Source organism: Dermacentor variabilis, chromosome 8 (genome assembly GCF_050947875.1).
Source record: "Dermacentor variabilis isolate Ectoservices chromosome 8, ASM5094787v1, whole genome shotgun sequence".
Classification (NCBI taxonomy): Eukaryota; Metazoa; Arthropoda; class Arachnida; order Ixodida; family Ixodidae; genus Dermacentor; species Dermacentor variabilis.
This window is the reverse complement of record NC_134575.1, coordinates 119,294,177-119,320,895: the sequence shown is the minus strand read 5'-3', so window position 1 is coordinate 119,320,895 and position 26,719 is coordinate 119,294,177.

Below are 26,719 nucleotides of genomic sequence, written 5' to 3'. Positions count from 1 at the left end.
GCCTACATGCATGGGTAGCTACCCTCCAGCAATGAAATGACATGTCGTTCCTTTCGAGCTCACAGATAAAACAGTGGTTCGTAGATCCCCCTATAATATGTCCAAGGTAAAAAGGTGTGGCTGAAAAAGGAGTGGCAAGAAATGTTGGACGCAGGTATCATCCGGCCTTCTGTATCCCCATTTGCGTCTCCTATAACTATTGCACCAAAAGAATACGGGACATTCCGCCTCTGCACAGACTACCGGGCTCTCAATCGCCAAACCGAATTGATACCTTATCCAATGCTGAGAATCGACGACATCATTGACGAAACTGGTGGTTGCCATTGTTTTTCAAGAATAGACTTCTGCAAGGGCTTTTGACCAATTCCACTAAGCGAAGAAACGAAGTACACCACGCTCATAACCCCATTTGACTTGTTTGAGTACAAATGCCTACCATTTGGTGGGAAAAACTCCCCTGCGTGGTTTCAGAAGATTATGACGGACATTCTGAAACCTTACCTGGGCATATTTTGCAATGTGTATAACAGCGACACCATCATCTACACAAAGACAAAGGAAGAACACCTTAGTCATCTCTCAAAAGTTCTTCACGCTCTCAGTCTTGCCCAACTGAAAGTCAGCTTCAAGAAAAGTGCGTTACCGCATGTGATCATTTTTGACATCGCAAAAAGGGAACCACGATACAAAATTCCAGATTAGCGAATTTTTATTCCTGTTTCCTTTTTTGCGATGTCAAAAATGATCACATGACAAAGCTGGCAATAAGGGAGGCTTTTCATTCGTGGAACCCATATGGGTTTCCTTTGTAGCAATTGCTACGAACTGGTGGATGTCTGATTTTCCCTTTATTCATTACTTCTCTCCACCTTGCGGGTTTCCGCAGAACTACTACGTCAAACTCTTGCCTTTGCTTCGTGTTGTCGACAAATTCGACTTCGCTCTGCCATCTGCTAGCCGCCTGGTTAGCTCAGATTGTAGAGCGGCTGCCCCGGAAAGGCGGTGGTTCCGGGTTCGAGTCCCAGACCAGGAAGAATTTTTCTTCAACTATGAGGCTTTTCATTCGTGGAACCCGTATGGATTTTTCTTTGTAGCAATAGCTACGAACGCGTGGATGTCTGATTTTCCCTTTATTCATTACTTCTCTCCACCTTGCGGGTTTCCGCAGAACTTCTACGTCATCCTCTTATTTAAGTGCCTGAGAAGTGATTGTGGGATCGTAATTATTGTCGTATAGGCCTGCCTGAGTAGAACTGCCACCGACATAACATCTCATCTATCTGTGGTTCACTGCGTCCAATGTTTACCTTACCTTTGCCGCATCAGTTCGTTGTAATTAAGTATCCCGAGACAATTGCTGCTCAATTACCTGGAGGACTAAATGTGAGGGGTGTAGGTAGCTGCAGAGTGTATTCTTTCCACTCCTCGCCCCCTCCCATCCTCTCTCCCTCCCTTGCTCGAAAAACATATTGTCGCAGTAAAAAAAAAAAATTACGCATGTTTTTCACTTCGCCGAGAAAACCGGTGGCTATAGCTAATCTAAGCTCCAAATTGGCCCCGTGAACAGGAAGGAACCAGTCATTTATGAATAGCTAAGGGGGGGCAGATCTGCACTCGGCGTTATGAATTCGGTTCAGTAAACGCACTGCGAACGAAATTTTCTACGCTCGCGAACTAGTAGCAGGAACCGCGCGAGGTCCGTTGATGCGCCATAATGTCCGTCTAAACTTGCATATATAAGGAAAAAGAAAACGGCCTCAACTGGAGGCACTTGACACTCTCACACCACGAAGGACTAGCGCCGGCGCGCAGGAGAGAGGGAGGCGGTCGTGCCAGGTCGGATGCGGCCGCCACCGGGCGGGGTTAAACGGCCAAGGACTCGGGCGAGGCCGTCGAACGGGGAGACACTGCTTCCGGAGGTGTTCTTTCGCGGCCGAACATGCGATCCCGGCCGATGACACCGGCGCTGTCCTTGTGGTTGTTGTTGTGGTGTTCTTGCTGCTGCTGCTGTTTCAGCGCCGGTGAGTGAAGGGGACCGTTTGCGATTCTTCTGATGCGACGAGCCTGTCTTCTGTATTTGTACAAAGAGCAAAGGAAGGGAGACGGAATTTTGTAATCTAATCGTTCTACATGTTCGAATGAGTTGATGTGAAAGCGAACTCACTGCTTCTCAGGGATTTCCATTGCTTATAAGCAACCCAACGTTCCCGCACAGAGAGCGACAACTGAAAATTATGGCTGTAATTGTGGCGTTCTAAGTGGAAACAAAGAATAAGAAACTGGTTGTAATGGTTTGACGATTCGTTTCTTGAATATAGAAAAAAAGAAAACGAAGTATAAAAGAAGAACGCTAATTCAATTTCGATTAATTTATTTCCACCATACGGCCTAACGCAGTACATAAGGGGTGAGGGGCAGAGGGACATGTAAACAGCAGATAACTTCAGAACTGACAACTTACACCCGCCGTGGTTGCTTAGTGGCTGTGGTGTTCGGCTGCTAAGCACGAAGTCGCGGGATCGAATCCAGACCACGGCTGCCACATTTCGGTGGGGCCGAAAAGCGAAAGCACACATATAGATAGGTTTTACGTGCATGTTACCGAACCCCGGGGACTGAGGGGCCGGGCCTTGATTGTTGTATTCATATAGGAGGTTGTGGCCAAGCACTGCACAAGGGTGGCAATCCTGCTCTGGTGAGGGAGTGTGTTACCGGTTCTGGTCACCGGGATCAGGCCGCCCTCCAGGCCCGTTTGTGCAATTTTATTAGCACGCAGATTTTTTTAATCCAGTGGAAAATTGCGCGGCACCGGGATTCGAACAACGGCTCTCTTGCACGCGAAGCGGATACTCTACCTATACGCCACCGCTGCAATAGTAAAACAAAATGAATAGAAGGAACTACGAGTAAAGAAAATCTGAAATATAAAATTGAATTTTAATTATGCTTTCCGTCTCAGCTGTTAGAGACACATACGTTATTGTGCTTTTTATTGGCGCCTCGTTTAAGCCACCAGTGGAGATTCATGGGCCGCACGCATAAGCGTGATCGTGAGGCCCAACTTGCGACCGTCAACTCGGCTCCCGGACACATTCGAACCCCTGCAACTTGAGCACGCCCACGAGTGTCTTGACGACAGAGTCCCATACAGCTTCATTTAGCGCTCGCTGCATGATATAACTTGTGACTAATAAGCGAAGCTTTCACAACGGTAGTTACGCGTCTATGGCGTTCGGGTGCTGAGCATCAAGTCGCGGCTTCGACTTCCCGCAGCAGCGGCTGCCTTCCGATATCCAATAGCGCTCGTGTGTTTGTACATATACGCTAAGGTAAACGACCGCTTATGATCATAGTTATTCTGGATCACCCCCCCCCCCCCCCCCACAAGGTCCTTCTAGCCCGTGCGCTGCTTCAGGACGCTAAAACGCAAGAATCTTAGCATGACCAATAAGTAACGTGGGTGACCAGAAGGCCCTACGCTCCGTAATTGTGTAAAACTTCGAAATCATGACACCACAGAGCAGGAATTGCGCAACAACAAAAACATGTCATCGAATTTCGAACACTGATCGACGCTCGGCAGTACCAACGCTTCTTGTATGCCATGAAGTGTCGAGCCAGGCCACGTCCGCGGCTGTGCGTTTGCAGAGGAGCGCACGCGTTTCCGCTTTTCTTTTTTATAACGCCCCCGTCGCCCAGTTCGGTGAGGAGCTGAACACTTGCAGCTGAAGATTAGGTGTAAATTTTCCGCGGAGCTAAACGGCATTGCGGCTTGCTCAGCTTGCGAGGCTATGCGTTGCGACGCTGTTGTTGGTATGCAAACTTTGCAATGGCTGTTGGTCCCTTGCTCTCTGAGAGGAGGCTCATGTTCTGACGATGAAGTGGGCGCGCTCCGCGGCGCGTGAGACGCATTTTCGCACAGCAACGAATTCTGCGCACCAGACACTTGAGATTCGCGACCTTTAGTTTGTCGGACGCAAAACAGCTCTCCCAGCTGTTTCTTCCAGTTTTCTCTTTAGGTTTAGCCTTTCTTGCTCTACGCATAGCTCGTAACTTTCTAAATTAAAGAAATGACAGTGGAAGGCGTAAATGCGACGTGCTTACCACGGTGAGAGTTGTGCAAGCGTAACCGACTCCGAGCATGCACACACAACGCCGTGTGCATCGTTCCCCTTTCCCACCCTCACTGAAAAGACTGAATGGCGAATGATAAACTAGTGAATGGCAATGCTCCATGTAGGAGTTATAATTTTGTTCTGTAGGGTAATTAAACAAAAATAGTATATTCGAGTTCTTTTCTGTGGTGTCGCCAATAGACATCTAAATAATTTAGCATACTAGTACAAGACGTCTTTGATTAGCGCTATTCCATTTCTGAACCAAGGTTGACCGCAAACGCCGAGCTTGGCAAACACTACAGGAACAATGAAAGTAATCAGAAAAAGAAAGTTGTGAAAGTATCACATGATTGGCAGCCAATCTTAGTCTGGGTGATTAGAAAAACCCATGAAGTTAGTTTCTACGAAAACTGCAAGTAGGGCGGTTCAGCCAGTGTGCCAATTTATTTGTTTTAAATTATAATAAGAAAATAGCTTGTCAAGGCTAATGCGAGAGTGGATGCAGCGCAAAACGGACTAAACTCCGATGAAGGACACTAATATGCATGCAGTTCTCGTGCAGAGGCGACAGCAAATGCGGGAATGAAAAAAAAAACAGAGAAAATGAACAACGTTAAATGTATTTCCCCTTCCCGTACCACTTTAACCCTCCTCTTAGAACAAAATATTCCACCAACTAGCCCCCCAATTTGCCATTCGACATCCATATCATGTGCAGGTTACAAGGTAAAAAACAGAACGCTAACGTACATACTATTGCCCAGGAGGAAGCCCCAAAAGTACTATAAAAGATTTATTATTGTTCAAGATTACTTCAGAGTGTTCTGTAAATGCAGTGCTCGTGCTTGACCTGACCGACAGTTCCAGAGTTCAATAAATCGGGGGGAAGTGAACTATGCTATAAGAAATCCACATGAGTTTGCAAGAGTGAAATATCTACAGTTAGTGGCCGTTAATTTTCGATTACATCGTTGCAGGTTAAATGGGGCCATTCAGGAAAACAAATGGTTTGTAAAACAGAAGAACTGAGATTGTGCGTAATCCATTTCGTTAACTTTCTTTGGAGCGCAAAACAGCCCACTCGCCTACACCGCACACACTCTTACACCTGGAGTAGCATGGCAGGCGAACATCTCAGGCGTACCATTAAAGGTTGTTTTGCTCTCTCACACACAAACACGCAAAAAAGTTCACCGACGCTTACGATGCTCCTGTTGCGAATTTTAAGCGCAAATGTCTAGGCGTTTGGAATTCGCGATATATTGTGGCAATGAATTTGATTCTGAACGACAGGGTCCTCCCGGCGGTGGTGCTCAGCCTCTGCCCGGGCAGCTCTTTTAGCAGCCTCCATTGCATCTCGATCCTTCTGACTCACCGTGCAGCTGCAAGATCGCTAGAATACTTAGATAAGCAATGAGGTCGGAAAAGAGAGAGTATGCTGAAGCGAAATACGGGTTCACTTCGTGGAACGAGGGTCGTTTTTCAGTCAGAATTTCTCATGCCGTTTCAACTACAAAGCTTTCTTTTGAAGTGATTCGACTGTATTTGAGTCATGAGCAGCACATGGATTACCCAAACATTGTCTTTCTGGCTTGATACTGATTTGCAGTTGTCTAGGTCGACGATTTGGAACAATATTTTGCGTCATCAATGCATTAGCGTACAATGAATATGAATCTGGAGGACGCTTATTGCGTTGCCGGAATTACAATATTATAAGCGCAAGAAGTTACGCTGTACCAATATCAGAGTCAGAAGCACGAAAATTAGACAAATTCATCTATTATGCTGACAGTCCTCGTCACAGCTGAATAATTGAAGCGCGATAATCCCGTCTAGCATTTACTGAGTGCCTCTGGTTCTGTTGCCGAACTAGGCTCATCGAAACCAAAAGAAGAAACGAATAAAAGCAAAACATGAAAAAAGGTGAAAAAACCTTTCTTTCTCTCTTTTCTTCCCCTCTTTTACTCATTACTCAGTACAATCTTGCTCATCTCCCGCCCTACCTAGCTGATTCGACACACACATTTGACCTGAGATAATCAAGTTCTTTTTTCCTGAGTAAAACAGAAGGAGCACTGACACAGTAATCGTTTTCATTGGAGATACAAAAGGCTCCAAAAACTTCCCGGTTTTTCTGAGTGCTAAGTTTGCGCAACACACGTGTTCATTCGAAAAATGCCTTGCATGCTGGCTTGTGCGAGCAACAGCGAATGTGGCCGGCTAAATGACCAGCGCCTCCTAGTGAAGTAGCTGGCTCTCTACCACCGAGGCCACGATTTCTCCGTGGAACCCAGCCTTCTCCAGGCACCTTAGCTGGACGTCGACGCTGTCACGAACTTGATGTTCGCAGGACTTCTCTAGAGCCTCTAGCCCCTCGGTAGTAGAGAGCCAGATCCGCGCGGTAGAGGTTGGTGGGAAGTGCAGGCTGAAGAAAGACGCACGCCCGCTACAACGCCCTGTCGTAGTGCCCTATTGGCACCAGGTTTCTCACCGCCTCAAGAAGGTTGGCGACAGGTGCGGGGTGCGTGTTGTGTTTTCAGCACCGGAAATGCTGGGACGAATGTATCGCCTAGTAAACGAATCCCAGAAGAAGCCAGCCTGTAAAATAAAGCGCACCAAAGCCCTCGTTGAATGGGACGTCGGTGTCGTGTATAGTATTCTCCTCGCCTGTGGGAAATGCTACATTGGCCAAACCGGGTGCTGTCTGAATGAACGCCTGCTACAGCATCGCAGGAACGCTACTTCAATAAGGAGCGATGGTCATTTAGCCGACCACATTCGCCGTTGATCGCACAAGCGAGCATGCAAGGCGTTTTTTGAACGAACACGTGTGTTGCGCAAATTTAGCAATAAGAAAAACCGGGAAATTTTCGGAGCCTTTTGTATCTCCAATGAAAACGATTACTGTGTCAGTGCTCCTTCTGTTGTACTCGGGAAAAAAGAACTTGATTATCTCAGGGCAAACGTGGGTGTCGAATCAGCTAGGTAGGGCGGGAGATGAGCAAGGTTGTACTGAGTAATGAGTAAAAGAGGGGAAGAAAAGAGAGAAAGAAAGGATTTTTCGCCTTTTTCCACTTTAGGCTCATGGAACTCTTTGTCACTGATGTAGCGCTTTGTCGTAATAAGTTTATGGTGTGTTGCAGTGGAGAACCAAAAAATGAGGGCGCCTCTCTGCGGGTTAGAAACCCGAAACATAAAATAGCTGAAGTAAAATAAGTGTTCTGGGATTCCCATTTAAAATACCCAACTTATACCGCGCGCTTCAGAGAGTTGTAGGGTGTCCGCGATTCCGGTGGATGCAGTGGCGTTTGCCTAATCCCTTGATACCGGATGCTGGCAGCGCCACCTTCTGATACGTGGTCTAGCCTTAATGCCCTATAAACAGTTTCTTGTTTTCCTTGAGTATTCTTGTCGTAAAAGCATTCGAAACGGTGGCGCGTTCACAATTACCCAGCTGCCGAAAATTTACACCAGCAGCGAAGTAGACTACGCTTGGTTACTGTCACATTAGATTTGTCTTTGTCCAGTTTGGTTCTGTTGCCACCCGGTGGCCCCACAAACCAAACTGCTCACGTTAACGCCTCCGGCAAGTTTGCGGGCAAACTAGAATTATCTGTTTGAAACAAACTTAAAGGAAATTCACCGATATTTACTATACTCCCTAATTGGAAATTTGAGCCAGCTCTACAAGTGTTTTTGTTCTGCGATATATTGGCTGGCGCGGATAATCTGTATCGTGCGGTACGTTGCGAACGGAGCGAAGTGTGGCGCGACTTCCTTGCTAATCTGGAGATCACTAGAGCGAGCGCGTAGGTGAAATGTCGGCGCGATTAACAGCAGCTGCCACCGACACACCTCGCGGACGACGCGTGCTACTCTGGCGGCATCTCGTAGTCATTGTAGTAGCCGCATTGCGCTTTTCTTCTCACGCTTTCGTCATGCCCTCCTCCGCTTTGCGCCTCATGGTTCCGCTGCATCCTGCTCTATGCATTCCTCCTCGCGTCTTTCATCCCGAGCTGCGCTCCGTGTTCGCTTTCATCTTTCGCTGAGCTCGTTCTCTCGATCACGCCGCTGCCGCTGCTTGACGCAGGAATGGGTGCTTAAGATCTGCGCTCTAAAAATTAAAATGAGAAATTGAAAGAGTGGTATATCTGAGACGAATAAGACCAAATGTATATTGGTAGTAGTACACTTGAGGTAATGCGGCTATATTTAACTTGCGACTAGTTATTTAAATAGTCAAGCTGAAATATTCTTAATTTCGTGTACTTGGTTTAGGAAATTATTCGTATTTGAAAAGTTGTAAAGCATTCTGTTTACGGAGACACATACGATGAATTGATTTTCATGATATCTCTATTACGGCTGTTTGTTGAGGGCTCTGAAAAAACTCACAAATTGCATTGCGCCGCTGATCTCCAGGACGCAGGTTTGATCTAAGCCGAGGGCTGATGGACAAAAACGCTTGTGCGCTTACATTTAGGCGCACATAAAATAATCCCAAGAAGAAATGTTTGTTGGGCTAGTTGGCCCAACAATTATTGGCTTAAACAAAAAAACCGAAGGTGGCCAAAATTATTCTGGAGTACCCCCTATCTCTCTCTCCTCCCCCAATGCCTACGACACGCTTTGTAACGAGATCGTAGTTTTCGCACGTAAAACCTCAGAATTTACTTAATTTTAGACCCGCTACGTACTGACGGACTGCGCAGGCGGACTTTCTTTCCTCCAATTTTTTTTCAAAATGATTTCAAAACAAGATTGAGAGTGCTGTTATTCATACAAGCAGTAACACAGTAAACGTCATATTTTTTCCTCTTTTCATAACGCTTGACAAGCTTCTGTAGTCATATAAGGAATCGCAGATTTTCTTAGTGAGAATACATATTGCATCATAGGTTGCGAACATAGAAAAAAAACGTCATTGTAGTCATAGTACGTCGCTCTCTGTCGTTGCCAAATCGGTGCCTGAAACCATATTGTGCCTGGCGCTTCTGTGTACTTAAACAGAGTTTCCTGTGACTGCCAGCGATGTCCAAGTTACTACTCTGCCGTCGAGCAGCTCTGAGGCCGCCCCAACAACCATTCTGACTGAGGCGACGACAGAGCCCCTACCATCTAGCACACCAAAGGTAAGAACTTGTGCTTTTCTGCACAAGAATGCAGAACAAAAGCGTTTCCGAACTTTGTGTTCTGTGTAGTCGCAGCCTATAACTAGTGATGCACATCGAGCACATGTTGTCAATTGAAATGGGAATGCATTCCTTATTGCATTTACGAAGACACCATTCAATGGTATATATCTGAGGTCTCTTATTTTGCCTTCATATTTCATTAGCAAGCTGTAACAAGGTTCGACGAGGAGTCCGTTGCAGTAGAACAATCGCGAAGCACACAAATGACACAGGGTCTTTGTACCATTATCCTTGTGAAAGCGGCATATTTCGCGCGTTGCCGCTATGAATTTCTCTTCAGGTTCTTTCGATTACCGCCCATCTAGCGATTGAATTTTTATGCATTTTTATGCATTTAACATAAGAGAATCACTTTGTGACTGACTCCTTAAACGTCTCACAATTAGTAGTTAATGTCCTGACTTCTTGCCATAAAATTCCGGGGCAATGAATGGCGATAATTTTTTGGAGGATCATTGTGAATGAAATATAGTTGGCAGAACCCTTGAGTTGAAAATGTTATGCTAGGCACACTTAAAGTGCATTCAGCATAAGTAAGTCAAGGTATTGCTGAAACGAATACAGTGATGGAGCTTCTTTCTGCTTTTTCCGTCAGGACAATGATATTGTATTCCAGACCCTCCGTGGTTGCTTAGTGGCTGTGGCGTCGGGCTGCTAAGCGCCAGGTCGCGGGTTCGAATCCCGGCCACAGGGGCTACATTTGGATGGAGACGAGAAAACCCGTGTATTTAGATTTAGGTTCGCGTTAAAGAACCCCAGGTGGTCCAAATTTTCGGAGTTCCACACTATGGCGTGCCTCATAATCAGATCGTGGCATTGGCACGTAAAACCCCGTAATTTTATTTTAATTATATTCCATAGCTGCGCCATGCAGAGTGACTTCTTTTCCTGACCCGTAAAGACTATAACAAGGAGGCTGTTAAGCTACTTTACACGTACACAGATCGGAATTACCACAAGAATGAGCTTAGAGTAGGAATTTCTCATACCAACTGTTTCTTAAAGTGTGCACGGCTGGCTTGTCTACACGATATAGCTATCTTGTGCAACACAAACAAAACTTAAGAAGCTGTCGAACGTGCATGCAATAATTCTTAATGTGGCGCTTTCATTTGTAGGTTTACTCTGACCACATGTTTTGACACTGTTTCGAGATGTACGTGTATGGGAAAACATTTTGCAAAGAATGCACCCTTCGATGACATTCATTGCATAAAGGCGTAGCGTTTATTGTACAACGGTTATTCTAGGAATCACCACGGGACGCGTTGTTTATTTGTAGAATGGAACAAGCCACGCGAAAAATGACCGCTAGTGTTAAGAGGTACCCGGAGGTAGCTTGACAGTGGTGATAATTTATCTATTTACATGCCGCAAAGCAGCGCAGTGTGATAAGAGATGCCGTGAGAGTAGTCAGGGCGAGTTTGGCAATGGAGGGACCATTGACGTGGACACGATATTCATAAACCAATGTTTTTCCATTTATCGGGACAAGTATTGTTGCAGCGCATCTCCTGTTGTAAGCTTCAGCGAAAGCGCGGACGCGATGTTGGGGAAAAAATTTACAGTTTTGGTTTCACTTGTTCCGCTCTGCATCAACAATGGAGATGATCGGGGGTCAGAAGAGCCAACAAATACGAAGGAACCATCGTAACACCGTAGTGCATTAATTTAGGTGTCCGCCCACGAGGCACGAAACAGTGATGGCGAGGAAAGTGCAGAAAGAGTACTCCATGGCCATGGTTACAGGGTACCCTGCAAGTGGACCGCCGTTACTACTTTTTCAGACACCCACTACTGCAGATTCTCCAGCCAGGAATGACACCACTGAAGCTACATCTACGCAGGAGATTACAGGTGAGTGCAATTGCCGTAGTACAATGAATCATGCTTTAAAGTTCCCTGAATAGCAGATGAGCCAAGAGTTTTGCCGGGAACGTAAAGGCAAAGTGTATGAACACTGCTGTGTGAGCTCACAAAAAAAAAAAAACCATCTTTGAGTAAAGAGAGTTGAGGCGCAAAATAATACACTCGTGTACATATTCATTAGTCTTGGTTGCTGCATATCCTAAACGTGAGGAAACATAATTTAGAGTAATCAGTGGTGTCACTTTTTGTTAAGTGCGGTCGGCCCACAGTTAAAACAAACTTCCGCAGTTGGCGCAACTAGAGCAATACGCCGAGGTAAATTTCAACCAACTGTACATGTAGAATGGAATGCTAGTTTACACACAAAACCACAGAAGTGTGGTTATGTGACCACAAAAGCATATGCATGGCTTGGTATATAGCCTTGGTCTCTTTGAAAGAGGAAAAGGGTATCCAGCAGTAGCATCGCCCCAATATGCAGAAAGTAGTAAGTGGTCTGTATAAGTTATACTTTAGATACAGTAAAAGAAAAAATTTAAATTTCGGCATTTGTGATCCGCGCGCGCGTTCAACATAGCATATTCGGGTACAATAATAATATCCTGGCGACGCATGTTGCTTTCACTATGCGCTTTCTTCTCAAGATAACTTTTATGACGTTCCTAATTTGATGTAAACGAGAAGATTTGATATAAACGAGAAACTCGAACCGAGGGGTTCGAGTTTTTGAAATCAAGTGCGTATTTAGCCAACAGGCAATAGGGCAAAGGTAAGCATAGGGTAATTAGCTGTGGTTGAAATCGAAATAAAGAACATAATGAGAAAAAGGGAACTAAAAGCGGACTAAAAGCTAACTTGTCGCTGGTGGGCACCGGGCTTTTCTCGCCTTCACAGTAGCCTTCACCGCTCACAGCCATGGCTCTTAGTGGCGCTGGCTAACACTCTCAGAGCAACATCTAGTGCACATAAATACCGAATTCAGTGGGCGGATCGATGACCATCGCTGTAACTCAATTGCAAGTGCGTTGTAGGTGTAATGCGAAGATTGAGGGTTTGGTACCCACCGGCAACAAGTTATATTTTCATTCGCTTTCATTTCCCTTTTCCTTATTATTTTCTGCCCTTCCATTTCAACCACTGCTATTTACCCCTGTGCTCTGCTTGACATTATTGCCTGTGAGATTCATATGGTCGTAATGTGATATAAACGTTGATTTTTATCCGATGTAACATTATTATTAGCTTTTTCTACGTCACTTATTCTAAATGTGTACGTCGAAGTGTACCACTTTTGTAGCACTGTTCTTAGTGTAATGCCGTTGACAAAAATGAAAGCTTTCTGTACACCATGCTGAGCGATGCCTGGGTGGCGTCGCTTGGTTGCAGGGGTGCGCCAGAACCAAATCCAGATCCAGGTGTGCGTCTTATACTTTATCTGTATAGAAACTGCTACCGAGGATCCGCTGCGCCAAAGAGGTAACTAACTCAACTTTTCATACGTTTATCCGCAGTCCTATCCCTTCAATGACAAACCACTGTTTCAAAAATGGGCTTCAGATCAGTGCACGGTATTGAATCAAAGGTTTCCTTGCATAGTGTCCGGGTTGCGTACACGGAAAACATATCCCATGGGCGCCGGGAGTCAGAGCTACGTGGCTATTGGCTCTCGCCACAGGCCACTTCCGCTAGCATGGCGGCACCCATGGCCGCGGCCTCCGACGTTGCCTCCGATATTTGTTTGCTTACACTCCGACGCTGGGCTGCCGCCGCGGTAACCGCGATGCAGCGGTGGGCAATGACGCCCATTTGGTAATAACAGCACACACCACTTGCATTGTGGTGCGTCCGAAGTACGTGAATCAACTTGAAATACTTCCAAGTAACGCCTCTGCAACGTTGCGCAATAGTTATGTGCAGCCTTTGAGAACGCCACGCCTCGCTGCCGAAGGCCGCGTCGCTCCGTTTTCAACGACGCTGAAAAAGCATTCATGCGGAACTTGAATACGCTCAACATCGAAAAGGAAGAAGACGGCGGCAGCATTACCATCATCGCCATTTGTTTTGGCCACAAATATAACGACGACACGGTAAGCTTTTGTCGCAATTCATAGTGCCCATTTCCGAGAAGGCTAGCACGATCAGGTAGGACTTAACGCCGCATACGTTACGTGGAGCGCTCACTCATTCAAAATATTTTTACGCCACGCAAAGTGACTGAGTGCATGCCACGCGGAATGAGGAGCGCGCATATATTTGCAGATGTACGTCCGTAAGCTTTCAAAGCATGCTTTAAACCATAACCACTTTCCTGCTGCCGCGCGTGCGGCTTAGCTCTGACTCCCCAATCTTCGTGGGATACGATTTTATTATACCCGCTATGCATGAAGGAAAAGCGCGTGGCCGACACGTAATCGTCTCGTCTCTTATAGGAATAAAGGGTAGAACAAGGGGAAAACTACTAAAACACCGAGCTTGGTACAATTAATCAGTTATGTAAAGAAAAAAACCCGGTAATTTCTGATGGCTTCAGCGCACAGCATTTGTGTAATGCGGCAACGCAATTAATGTAGTGCAAGTGAGAATTTGCTCGCATACGCAATGTAAGCAACGTGTCATTATAAAAACTGTAGATGTCACTGAGCCACGCTTCTAGCCTTTAATATTATCTCAAGTGCTGACTTGAGGCCTCCGCGCTGAAGCATACAGTGTGTTGTAGTGAAGTGACGAGATAATTTTTATGAAAACTGGAGAGAGAGAGAGAGAGAATAAACATTTTTATTGGGTGAATGCAGCTTTGGAGAGGCGTCCTCATTCCTTGGGCCGCGTCCTGGGCCCTCGCAATCAGCCGTTGCTGATCCTCGAGGTCGGAGCTGGCCAAGGCTCTCTCCCAAAGCTCGTTAGTGGGGTAAGGGTTCGGAGGATTTAATGATGCCGCTCTGCAACCCCCTACTATGTGCTTGAGGGACCCGGGCTCTGCGCAAAAGCGGCATTGCGGAGAGAATTGTGTAGGGTCTATGAGGTGATTTCTGGTTGGGCGGGGGAATGTATTAACTTGTAGAGCTCGGAGGAATCGCTCCTGCTCTCTAGGTAGTGACTTGTGTGGGGGTGCATATGTTCTGCGGGTTAGCTTGTAGTGTTGTGTGATGTCTTGGTAAGAGAATAGAGGGTGCATGAGCTCGGGTTCAGATTCCTCGGCGTCGGCTCGGTGGGTCAGATCTCGAGCCACGTGGTTGGCGACCTCGTTGCCAGGAATGCCTTGATGAGCTGGCGCCCAGATGATCATGATTCATCTCGTTGGCGGCTTTTGATTGATGATCCGGAGCGTAGTGCTATGAATTCTGCCGCTAGCAAAGTTGCGGCACGCCTGTTGGGAGTCGGTCACTATGCCTTCAACCTCTGTTTGGGAGAGCGCGAGGGCTATGGCCGCTTCCTCGGCTTGGAGGGGATTGTTTCGTGTGAGCGAAATGCTGCTCCGATGTTCTTTCTTCACGACTACGGTGGCTGTTGTGGATGCGCGTCTGGGGTAAGACCCGGCATCCGTGTAGGCTGTAGAGGGTAAAGTGTCGTATTGCTTGTGTCTGGCCAGGGCCTGGGCCTCTCTTCGCTTTGCGTGGTGCACTGGGTGCATGTTGCGAGGCAGGGGACGTATGGTGATGTTGCTCCGAATAGCATGGGGTAAGCTCACAGTCTGAGGCGGTGGATGGCTGAGAGGGGCAGTGAGCCCCAGGAATACCAGGATGGACCACCTCGCTTCCGTAACCATCCGTCTTGTCCGCAGACTCGATAAATGTGCCTCGATCAGCTCCTCGGCCGTGTTGTGCACACCTAGTCGTAGTAGGCGTTCTGTGGACGTACTGATTGGCAGGCCCATCGCCTGCTTATATGCCTTTCTCATCATTGTGTTGATTTGCTTGAGTTCCATCTCGTTGAGTAGTGCGTATGGAATAGCGTAAGTTATTCGAGACACGACGAAGGCTTGGACAAGCGGAAGCGTGTCCGCCTCCCCCATGCCTCTTGTCTTGGTTGTTATTCACCGGATCATGTGCGTAGCTTGGGCTGTTGTATTGTTAAGCTTTTGAATTAATGTTGCGTTGGTGCGATCCGACTGGAAAGCCATTCCCAATATCTTTACGCTCTGAGACGGAACGATGGTGTGTCCCTCCAGTTGTATGTTGATAGTGGGCGAGTCGGATGTGTGCTTCTTTCGCGGTGACACCAGGAGTAGCTCCGACTTTTGGGGGGCGCAGCTGAGCGCGCATGACTTAGCATAGTCGCTTACCGCATCTGCAGCTTCCTGCAAGCGGTTCTCCATTTCCCCGAAGGACCCTGTGGACGACCCCACTAGGTCTCGGTTGTAGTCTTTATTTTCTCAGGCGCACACCTGAGGCCTTCGTCTGCTGGTATTGTATTTCTTTTCGCTTTCTGTACAGTGCACCGAAGCCTACATCTGTAATGCGGAGAAGCTTTTTCACCACCATGAAATGCCTTTGCTATTGTACGTCATTTTATACGTATTTTTACATTCTAAACCGTGAAGTAGGCTTGACGGCACATTAAGAACATCCAAGTCTACTGTTGCTCATGAGGACAATGCTCTGCAACGTTATACGTTTGGATGAAAGCATTTTCATTTACCGCACTTCTGCACGCACATATAATGAACTCCAGTTTACTTCAGTATGTCTTGATAATTAAGAGCGAATTAAGAAGTGCTTTCCTGTCAGTACAATGTTTCTTCTAGGCTAGTTGAGGGATCTTTGACTTATAAGACCAAGGGTAGAACTAATATACAACCATCAAGTGGATAGCCTCTACACTTACTTTGTTTTGTCAGGTGGTTTCTCTGAGGTGCCTTGTTAGCGTACCAGGTGTAGGTCAAGTATTTGCACTTGCGCTCGTTACCACAAGGCATCGTAGAATCCTCTACACTTTTTCAGGCTGTATGCCTTGTTTGAATAAACATCAGTTTCAAAAAATTGTGTCTAAATAATACCAATAAAACGAAGACATGTTCATATATTTACAAGATGAGAGATGATTTCTCAAGACTGCGCTGCAATATCGTCGTTTGTTATCTGATAGATATTGTTCTCGTTAACTTAGGGGGAGGGAATGGGCTCATGCGCATTTCATGACTGTGAATGTACTTTGAAAAGCTTCTCCACGATACTTAAATATACTGTGGTGAAATTGTATAGCAAGCGAAAAGAAAAATAAACCCGCAGTCGGAGGCCTCATGACTGCGCCTGAGAAAATTATTAATAAAGACTACAACCGTGGCCCAGTGGGGTTTCCAGTTTTTATAATATGTTGCTCAGACATCGTACACGCACAAATTTTCTCTTCGCTTCACTGCAACACACTGTATATTTGAGCGCGGAGGCCTCAGGGGAGCACTTGAAATAATAGATAGCTTTAGAATAGGGGACTCAATAGTTTGGGGCCCCAAAGAGCTTTGCGGGTGTTAGCATTGGGGCACGCAGGAGTGAAGAGCTCTAGAATAGGGCTTTGCGTTTGCGGATAGCGTCTTGCGCTGACAGCGCCACCACGGCGTCAAAGAAAAGCTATTAGATATAATTATATAAAATATACTATTTTATGATAAGACTCATAATTTTGACTTTCGTGTTTTGTCGTTTTTAGTTAGTTGCCCTTAATTTTGAGTAACCAACCTTACGTACCTTCGCCAGCCAAGCTAAGCCGTGTTAGGACTACGAGCCATAAATCCTACAACAGAATTCGGAATTAGCGGCGTCCAAGAATCAATCTTCGTAACACACACTAGTTGAGATAAAGCGATAACCACAGTCACTTCTCTTAGCTTGCGAACTTCACGCATTACCAGAATCGAGCCCAGTTTGGCGCTTGGTTAGAGCCGTCGCTTCGATGGGTTCCACCATGTTTGTTTGCGCAAATCGCTTGGGGCAGCTTCTGGGGCTCCTGCTAAATCAGTGAAATAGCGATCCTAACGCAAAACCTAAACGCAGTTTGCGTCTCGCGCATGCGCAGTGGCTTCGACGCTATTTCTCTGCGGCCCCAAACGTTTGGGGCCCCTATTCGAAATCTCGCTAATAAAGGTTAGATGCGCGGCGAAGTGAGGTTTAGGCTTTTTATAATAACGCGTTGCTTACACTGCGCAGGCGCGAAAATTCTCACTCACCTCACTGCAATACACTGAATGCTTCGCCGCATTACACAAAATCGTGCGCTGAAGCTATCAAAAATTGTCGTTTTCGTTTTTTTTTATTAACTGAAGAATCGTTTAAGCTCGGTGTTTGAGTAGAGTTTCCCGCTTTGTCTACGCTTTATTCCAATAAGAGACGAGACAAGTACGTGTTGGCCACGCGCTCTTCCTTCAATCATAGCGGGTATAAGAAAATCATATTCCATGAAGATTGGGGGATATGGGGGAGACGTTAAGTCGCACGCGCGACAGCAGGAAAGTGCTCATGCCTTGAAGCATGCTTTGAAGGCTTATTGACGCACATCTGCAATTATGTGCGCGCTTCTCATTCCGCCTGGCATGCACTCATTCAATCTGTGTGGCGTCGAATTATTTTGGGCGAGAGGGCGCTCTGCGTAACGTTTGTGGCGCTAAGTCTTACCTGACCGTAGTAGCGTTCTCGGAAACGTGCACTCTGAACTGCAACACAAACTTAACCGCGTCGTCATTGTTGTGGCCCGAACTCATGGTGGTGATGACGATGATGAAGCCTCAATAATTGGCAGAAACCCAGTACAAAGGATAGGCCACGAATCGAGTGGTAATATGATTAAAAAAATAAAATAAATTAGTTAAGAAATAAATTACACGAAAAAGGAAAATAAAGGAATATTCTAAAATGAGAAATAAGCTATTAATAAATGAGATAAGGTAGTGTTTAATACGATAGTCAGCCTTGCCTTGATAGGTGTAGTAACAAGAACTTATTAGCGAAATACGCGATTTAAAGGATATATATAAACGGGAGCAAGTTAAATTTTTAATAATCCTAATAATATTTTATCTATGAATTTTAGTTTTACTTTTTGAATTTTCTCAAATGGAAGTAGAAGTGAATCAACGATGGAAACTACGAAATAATAGTAAGGCAGCCTTCTTGTGTCGCATAGAAAATTAAAAATGGCTAGGAAAACGTTCCTGTGACTGTATCCTAATACGATTGCTTCAAAGGAGAGTATAACAGTACTGCTTAAAGGCAGTCCAAGATTTTGAAGCGTAACTTCTGTACTTCCTTTTTGATAAGTAGAAAACCGCCGAAACGTTAATAAAAAGATGATCGACGGATTCCGACTCATTGCAGAGGTAGCATAAAGAGGATACCGGCAGACCACATCTATGCAAGTCAAAATTAAGTGTTGGAATACAGCAACGCAGCCTTGTAGATGATACTTCGAATTGCCGGTTAGGACAACATTGTCGGTTCGAAGAATAATTTAGATGCATGAAATCTGTCGATTTTGCTAATGGCAGACTTTTCTTGTCTTCGGTCAAAGAAAACTGCCTATATCTGGCTGCAGTGATGTGCGCAGTTACCGGTAGCACAGATATCACCGGACCTGTTAAAGAAGCTCGTGCTAAGGAATCGGCTAGTTCATGGCTCCATAATCATACCATCGCAGTCTTCCTTTTCGATGTGGCGCATGTTCGCGTTCCGCATGAATGCTTTTTCAGCGTAGAAAATGGAGTGACGCGGTTTTCGGCGTCGAGGCGTGGCGTTCTCAAAGGCTGCACACAACTCTGGCGCATCGTTGCACAGGCGTGTTTTGAAGCATTTCAAGTTGCTTCACGTGCCTCGGTTACACCACAATGCAAGTGATGCATGCTGCTATCAACAAATGGGCGTCAGTGCCCACTGATGCATCGCGCTTACCGCGGCGGCAGCCCAGCGTCGGAGCGTAAACAAACTTAAATCTCGGAGGAAACGTCGGAGACCGCGGCCATGGCTGCCGCCATGCTAACGGAAGTGGCCTGTGGCGAGAGCCAATAGGCGCGCAGCTCTGACCCTCGGCGCCCAGGGAATGTTTTCCTTATGCGCGTGCGGGTTTCCCTGTATTTCGATCGGTCTGTTTCTCGGCGAGTAAAGTTGGCCGATACCGGGGTCCATGTAATTAACAAACTTATCCTACTGCGGAGATGGTGAAACCGAAACTAGGCTGATTCCAGGTACTGACACGCAGGGCCGATCCTTACACTAATGCATGCCCTTTAATGTGTACTTTCAAGAGTTTTGAGGCAGTGTTTAACGCTATAGGCAATCCGCCAGGTAGTCCAATCACAGTAGTCCTAATGATGCTTTGGCATTAGAGCTTCCCCGGTCTACTAACCGTCCTTGCTTCTTCCACTGGGTTTGGCGTCGGAGTTGAGCTCTGCAGGAATAGCGCGGGGTCGTCCATTAAGCCTAGGCTTGCAGGTAGAAAGCAGTAGGATATTCACAGGACCGAGGACAGTGGCAAGAGACCCAGGACTTTTTCCCGGATAGACACAGCAGGAGTTCGTCGCGGTCGCGTCGGCCAAGGTGGGAGGGGGTGATGCACTGACTATATGTTCGTGAGAGGTTTTTAAGCGCAAAACATGCTTAACTACGAGCGCACGTTTACCGAATCTGTGTAAGTACACCTCTGCCTCGCACTGTCTCCTTTATTCCTCACAAAGCGTCTCATTAGGATATAAGGTGTCGCTGCATGTAGGTTGAATACCGTGACGCTAAGTGAAGTTGAGTTTACATTCAGGCAGAAGCTGCAAACAAGTGCCCGTCTGGTAAATAAGAGAATAAGAGAATGGTAAATAATGAGTCTCATTTAATAGGAACAAATAAAGAATGCTTAGCTCAACATAACTTTTAACAAGCGTTTTCGATTTGCAATAATTTCTACTTTTATAGAGTACCAAATTCCATGCTTCCCTGATAGTAGAGAGGCAGCAAACTTTTCTGCCGTCCAATCGTTAATAATAAAGCAAAACTGTACAAACAGCGTCTAGACTTTTCGTAATATCGATAGAGCTCTGGGATTAAGGATAAACTTATTTTTTGCAAAAAAAATTTACGCAGTCGGCAGATGAAGCGCAGAAAATTAAGAGAATTCCATGGCAAGTAGGCAACACAGTTCAGCGATTCCTTCGGCTTTGAACAAACTTGCTGCTACAGCAGCATTCTACCATTGTGAAGGCCACCGCATAGTTTTTACTTGCCTTCTTTTTCCTGAAATAATTGCGTTTACTCACTAGTGGTTGATGCGCTAGAAACGAGCAATCACAGCGTTCATATTTACGGTGGGGCAACGCTGCTGCATTGGAATAATTTAATAATGTGCAGTTACAACTTAAAGAAATAGGTATTTATACCCATGTTCAAATTTTAATTATAAATTTTGTTACAGTAGAGAAAAAGTAGTCGTATAGAAAAGTCAGTTTAAATTATTCGTCCTTGTAGTCCATGCAAATGCCTTAATTATGGAGTAGTAATGCATTTTGTTAAATTCGAAGTACATAGACAGGCTTTATCATACTTAATGTCATGCTATACTACTGTATCATAACCTAACACTCATATATAAGTAAATTAGCTTTCGTTACCTTAAGTTACATTTATTTACAATAAATGATTTGCTTTATGGAACCTTATGTTTGGAGGTTGATGTACATTACTTTTGAAGGTGGTCTACCGTTTTATTACTTGAATAAGTTTGAATAACACAGTTTAGGACATATAATACTTATTTCATATATGTTGTAAGCTTTGAGAAGTCGTGTAAAACAGTCATAATTTCTATTTGCATCAAGTTGGACAGCGTACAAGCACGTACCTGCCCGGAGTGTCTGCAACGTGGCCTCTAAGGTTGCTTTCAAACATGAAGATTCATTAGCGAATTTTTGAAAAGAAGTGTTTGTGCAAATCGCTGTTAAAGCCACACGCGAAGAGGCAGCTGCTGTAGTAGACACTTCGTGCTTTTCAGGCTTGATGAGCCGTTTTGCAAGGCCCGGCTTCATAGAATCTACTGGCTAGTGTGCCATGCGCAAGCTCTCCTCAAGGAAAGAGTATGGCGCACTTTCTTATGAATGTTTCCCAGAGCCGCGGATTGACGCTCGTCGTCGAAAGGGTGCACTGGCACGTCCGGATTGGAGAGTGCAGTAGCAGCGTTCCAGACGAGTTTGCATGAGCATGACTGTCTGGAACGTGCGTCTCGCGTTCGGAATGAGACGTATTGTCCAGACCGGCCCGTTGCATGCATTTCTGCCCGTACTCGCCCAGGTGAAGCATTTGCAGCGTTCTAGCTATGTCCGAGTAGGTCAAAACTTGCACCAGCGTGTGCAAAAGCAAATTTCCTTTGTGTGCGCTTTCGACAACCATTATCGCAGGAAGCCCTTTCATGATTCGGTTGGTGGACGAAGGCGAAGAGGCAACTTCTGCAGGAGCGAATGAAACAAGCAAAGGCAGGAAAGTTAGTCTGACTGTTGTCCAGTTGGATACCCTGCAGGGACGAGAACAGATGAGGGAATAAGGAAAAAAATCATTGGTAATTTAGCTGTAAATGGGATAACATATGTTAGCGTTACATCGTCATTGCACCCACAAGGTTGAGCGCACGTTTAGGACATTGCAAAGGCTTGTTCAGGGGATCACTAGATAAATTACCTGTCTCCTCGAGAGGCGAAGTACAATTGACAGTGGTTGTAAGTAGGACACCATGAGTTGCAATATATATATATATATATATATATATTGCAACTCATGGTGTCCTACTTACAACCATATATATATATATATATATATATATTGCTAGACGAGGTTTAGGCAGCCAGCCTCTTCTCTATTCTCTCGAGTGAGAGCCCGACCACCAGGCCCCAAATCGGTGATGATCAGCATCTACAGGTGAGAATATGCAGCGTATGAATAATGCTCACACTAATTTCCCCGCGCGCGAAAGCGGCCAGCCAAGCCGCGACGAAGCCAGGAGGGAAACGCCGAACGAATTGTTTTAGGCGCGAAACGTGAACGATCTCTGAACCACAGTAATGGTGGTCCGAAGAAATGTCTACGGGAGTAAGGCGATAGTTGACAGGCGATGTTTGTTTATTAATAATGTAGGGTCTAAGGAAGCGGGATTCAAACTTTTCACACAAACCGTGTGTGCGAATGGGCGTCCAAAGGAGCACTTCCTCTCCAGGGCGAAATAAGACGCCGCGACGAGAGATGTCGTAACGTTGTTTGCGATCTAGCTGACTGACTTCTTTGTTAAATCGAGCACGTTGACGGCATTCCTCAATTCTCGAGACGAACTGTTCGGGTATACTGGCCGATGTGTTAGTCGGGGCATTGAAGAAAGCGGCGTCAATGGTGAACGAATGTCGGTGAACGGCCGTTGACTAGGTAGAAAGGTGAGTACCCCGTAGTTCGTTGGATAGCGGTGTTGGGAGCAAAGTCACAAAAGGTAAAAGTTTGTCCCAGTTGTCGTGGTTTTGCCCGATATACATTGATATCATATCTATTAGTGTGCGTTGAAATCGCTCGGCTAAGCCATTTGTTTGTGGGTGATATACCAATGTCGTCTTGTGAACTGTGCCACAAGCTCCGAGTACTTCTGCGATCATTGTTGACATGAAAGTCTTGCCGCGGTCGCTTAACAGTACACGAGGCGCACCATGACGCAGCGCAATGGCATCCAGAAAGAAGGTGGCAACGGCCGAGGCCGAACTAGAGCGTAGAGGAGCGGTCTCTGCGTAACGTGTGAGCTGGTCAACAGCTGTCACGACCCATCGATGACCTGCCGGCGTTATGGGCAGAGGGCTGACTAGGTCTATCCCAACGATGGCAAACGGTGTCTCGAGACATGGGATGGGCTGTAAAAGCCCAGCAGGAGGCGAATTAGGTCGTTTCCACCGTTGACACTGGGCGCAAGAAGCGACGTACTTGGCCACAAAGGTAGACATGCCTGGCCAAAAGAAAGGGCTCCTAACGCGGTGGTAAGTTTTGTGGAAAATCAAATGGCCAGCAGATGGGTCGTCGTGAAAGGCTTCAAAAAATTGTGTGCGCATTGAACGGGGAAGAATAGGTACCCAGCGGTGTCCATCGGAGTTGTAAATGTAGCGGTACAGCACATCGTTGTCAAGATTGAATAGTCGCAGTTGTCGAAGTAATCAGGCATTTGGTGCAGACGTAGTTCCGCACAGGCGTTGGATAATGCTGTCGCAGTAGGGGTCAGGACGTTCACACGAGGCGAGCTGAGTGACGCGATTGGAAGATAACGTGTCAGTAACCGCTAGAGGTAATAACTTAGTCTCATCATCAAGTGGCGAGCAATGGAGAGATGTACTGGAAGATAATAGTGGCAGCGGGAAGTGAGAGAGAGTGTCGGCATCTTGATGTTATTTTCCAGACTTGTAGAAAACGTCAAAATCGTGCTCTTGTAAGCGGACCACCCAACGACCAAGGCATCCAGACAAATTTTTGATTGACGACAACCAGCATAAGGTGTGGTGGTCGGTTATGACCGTGAAGTGGCATCCGAAAAGATATGGTCAAAATTTTTGGATCGCCCAAACTACTGCGAGACATTCCTGTTCTGTGAACGAGTAGTTCTTTTCGGCAGCCGTCATTGCGTGACTGGCACAGGCAACAATTCTCTCTCGTGAGGTGGTATCACGCTGTAGAAGGACCGCACCGATCCCATGGCCACTAGCGTCGCTGTGCAAACAAGTTGGTGCGTTCTCATCGAAGTGACAGAGGACATGGTCGGTGGTTAATGCTTGCTTGGGGGCTTGAAGAGAAAGTTCGCAGTCGTCTGTACAAGGGAAAGCAGTGCCCGACGTGAGCAACTTGTGCAGTGGCGACGCCACAGCAGCAAAATGACTGATGAAGCGGCGGAAGTAGGATGCCAGGCCCAAGAAACTAAGAAGTTTCCAAGAAACTTCTTAATTGTATTTGATTTTCAGGGCGAGGGATGACAGCAACCTTTCGGGATCTTGTCGAACGCCATCGTTGCTGATAAGGTGACCCGACACTTTGATATTCTTTCTGGCAAAATGGCATTTCTTTGTGTTGAGTTGGAGTCTAGCGTTGGAAATGCATGCGCAAACTTCGTCCTAACGCTGAAGGTGCTGACGAAAAGTTGTAGAAAAAAAAACGATGTCATCTAAATAGCACCGACAGGTCTGCCACTTAAGGCCACGTAAAACTGTGTAGATCATGCGTTCAAATGTTGCAGGAGCATTACATAAACTAAAGGGCATGACGTTGAACTGGTAAAGTCCGTCTGATGTTGCTAAGGCTCTCTTGTCCTTGTCCGCTTCGCGCATAGGGATTTGCCAGTATCCGGATTGGAGGTCTAGACTAGAGAAATATTTTGCGCCCTGGAGGGAGTCAATGGCATCGTCGATTCTTGGCATCGGATATACGTGCTTGCGCGTGATCTTATTAAGGGCTCGATAATCGACGCAAAATCGTTCAGAGCCGTCTTTCTTGCGAACCAGCACAACAGGAGACGACCAAGAACTGGACGATGGCCGAATGATGTCTCTTTTGAGCATGTCATCAACGTTATTCGCCATGATTTTCCATTCTGTGGAAGACACGGGATACGGGCGGCGGCGTACAATTGAACTGCCTTCGGTTTCGATGCCATGTACTGCGACGAAAGTGCGCCCCAGAAGCTAGGAGTGAACGTCAAATAAAGCGCTGTGTTTTCGCAGGAGTGCCAAAAGGTCTTCTTTCTGCGTAGCGGTCAGATCTGGATTTATCGCGGCCGTTAAAGCAGCGGGAGCAGAATGATAATCAGTTGTGGTAGATAAAGGCGGTCATTTGGTGTAAAGCGGTACCAGCGAAAGAGGTTCGGTGTCAGTAGAGCATGTCCCCGTAGTGCCCTGGGAGAGCACAACTGGCGAAGGAGGGTTGCGAACAGCGACTTACGCTCTACCGTCCTGAAATCGAACCAGGCTAGGAGTAAGGCTAAGCCTGCCAGAAATGCAGTGACCGCTCGGTGCAAGGAACACATCTCCATTAAGAACAGTTTCGCAAGTCAGTGTGAGGATATGCTCATCGCCCGGGGGAATGAAACAATCGGTAGACTTCACGAAACGTAGGCTATGAGCGTCGACAGCGGATGGAGATTCAGTTTCGTCATATGAATAGTTCGGTGACGGCATGAGATGGCAGCTGAGGCGGAAGACAGGAAGTCCCATCTCAAAATCATCGCGTAGGTACACGAAGATAGCACGACGAACTGAATGTGGTGAAGGATGCCATCAATGAAAACGCGCGCAGCGCAAACACCGGGGGGCTGAACAAGAACTGCATTACCACAACGAAGGGGAGGGCCATTATACGGTGTCTTCACTGTTCGCAATCCAGAACACAAGTCAGTACTAATAGCGGAAAGCGATGCACACGTGTGAACCAAGGCTTCGATTCGGACACCTTCAACACACACCAAAAGTACATTTGACGGGCGCTCCGGAGGACTTTCACGTTGTCCAAAAGATGCAGCTTTCCCTCCTCAAGCTGCACCATTTAGTTTTCCGGGCGGTGATCGTAGGACGAAGTAGCCGGTCGTAGAGGGGAGGAGGGCCGCATCGGTGATGGAGCGCGACGACGCGGGAAACGCAATGAACCTGCAGTGTTGAAGTCCTGTGGAGATGGGGAATGTCGTGGATAATAATCGTATTTAGAACGCCGAAGTCGTGGTACAGGGCCAGAAAACTAATCCCTTTCAAACCTGTCATAGCCACGTCTTTCATCTTGCTGAGGGCGTCGGCAAAACCTTGATATGTGGCCACTGATGCCGCAGTAGTAACAAAGCGGTCGAGGTCGGCTCCATGCGTTGTAAGACGGAACAGGTGGTGGTCTTGTAGTGATGGGATTCATAGACACGTGAGGTGCCGGTGCCTGCTGCTGTGGCTGCTGGGAGGGTGGCACTATAGAGGCAACCTGCGCGTAAGTTGGCGTAGGGACAGGGTGCGGGCTCGGAACTTGCGGGCTGGTCACAGCAGCTATCTCTTCACTCACGATATGGCGTAGGTCGTCACCAGGAGGCGTCAGATGGACCTCAGGAGTGTTTGACGAAGCTTGTACGTGCAATTCCTCACGGATGATGGAGCGAACCAAGGCACGAAGCTCGCTGTCGTTGGACGCTTTGAAATCAGATGTGCCAAGGTGTAAGCGGAGCATATGAAGCTCATCGAGACGCTGACAAGTACTGATGATGTCTGTGACGGTAGTGGGATTAAGCACTAAAAGAGCATTGAATGCCGCAGCACCAATACCCTTGAGCAGGTGGCGTACACGGTCCCTCTCGGCCATCGAGGTGTTCACGCGGCGGCAGAGGGCGAGGACGTCCTCTATGTACAAAGTGTAAGACTCGCCCGAGTGCTGAACACGCTCAGCAAGCGTCTTGGCGATATCAGAGCGGACACACGAGTTCGCGAAAATCTGGCGTAGATGGTGTTTAAAGGTGCTCCAGTTGACGAAATCGAGCTCACGATTGTAAAACCAAGGTTTCGCAACACCGGTTAGGTAGAAGGCAATGTGAGCAAGT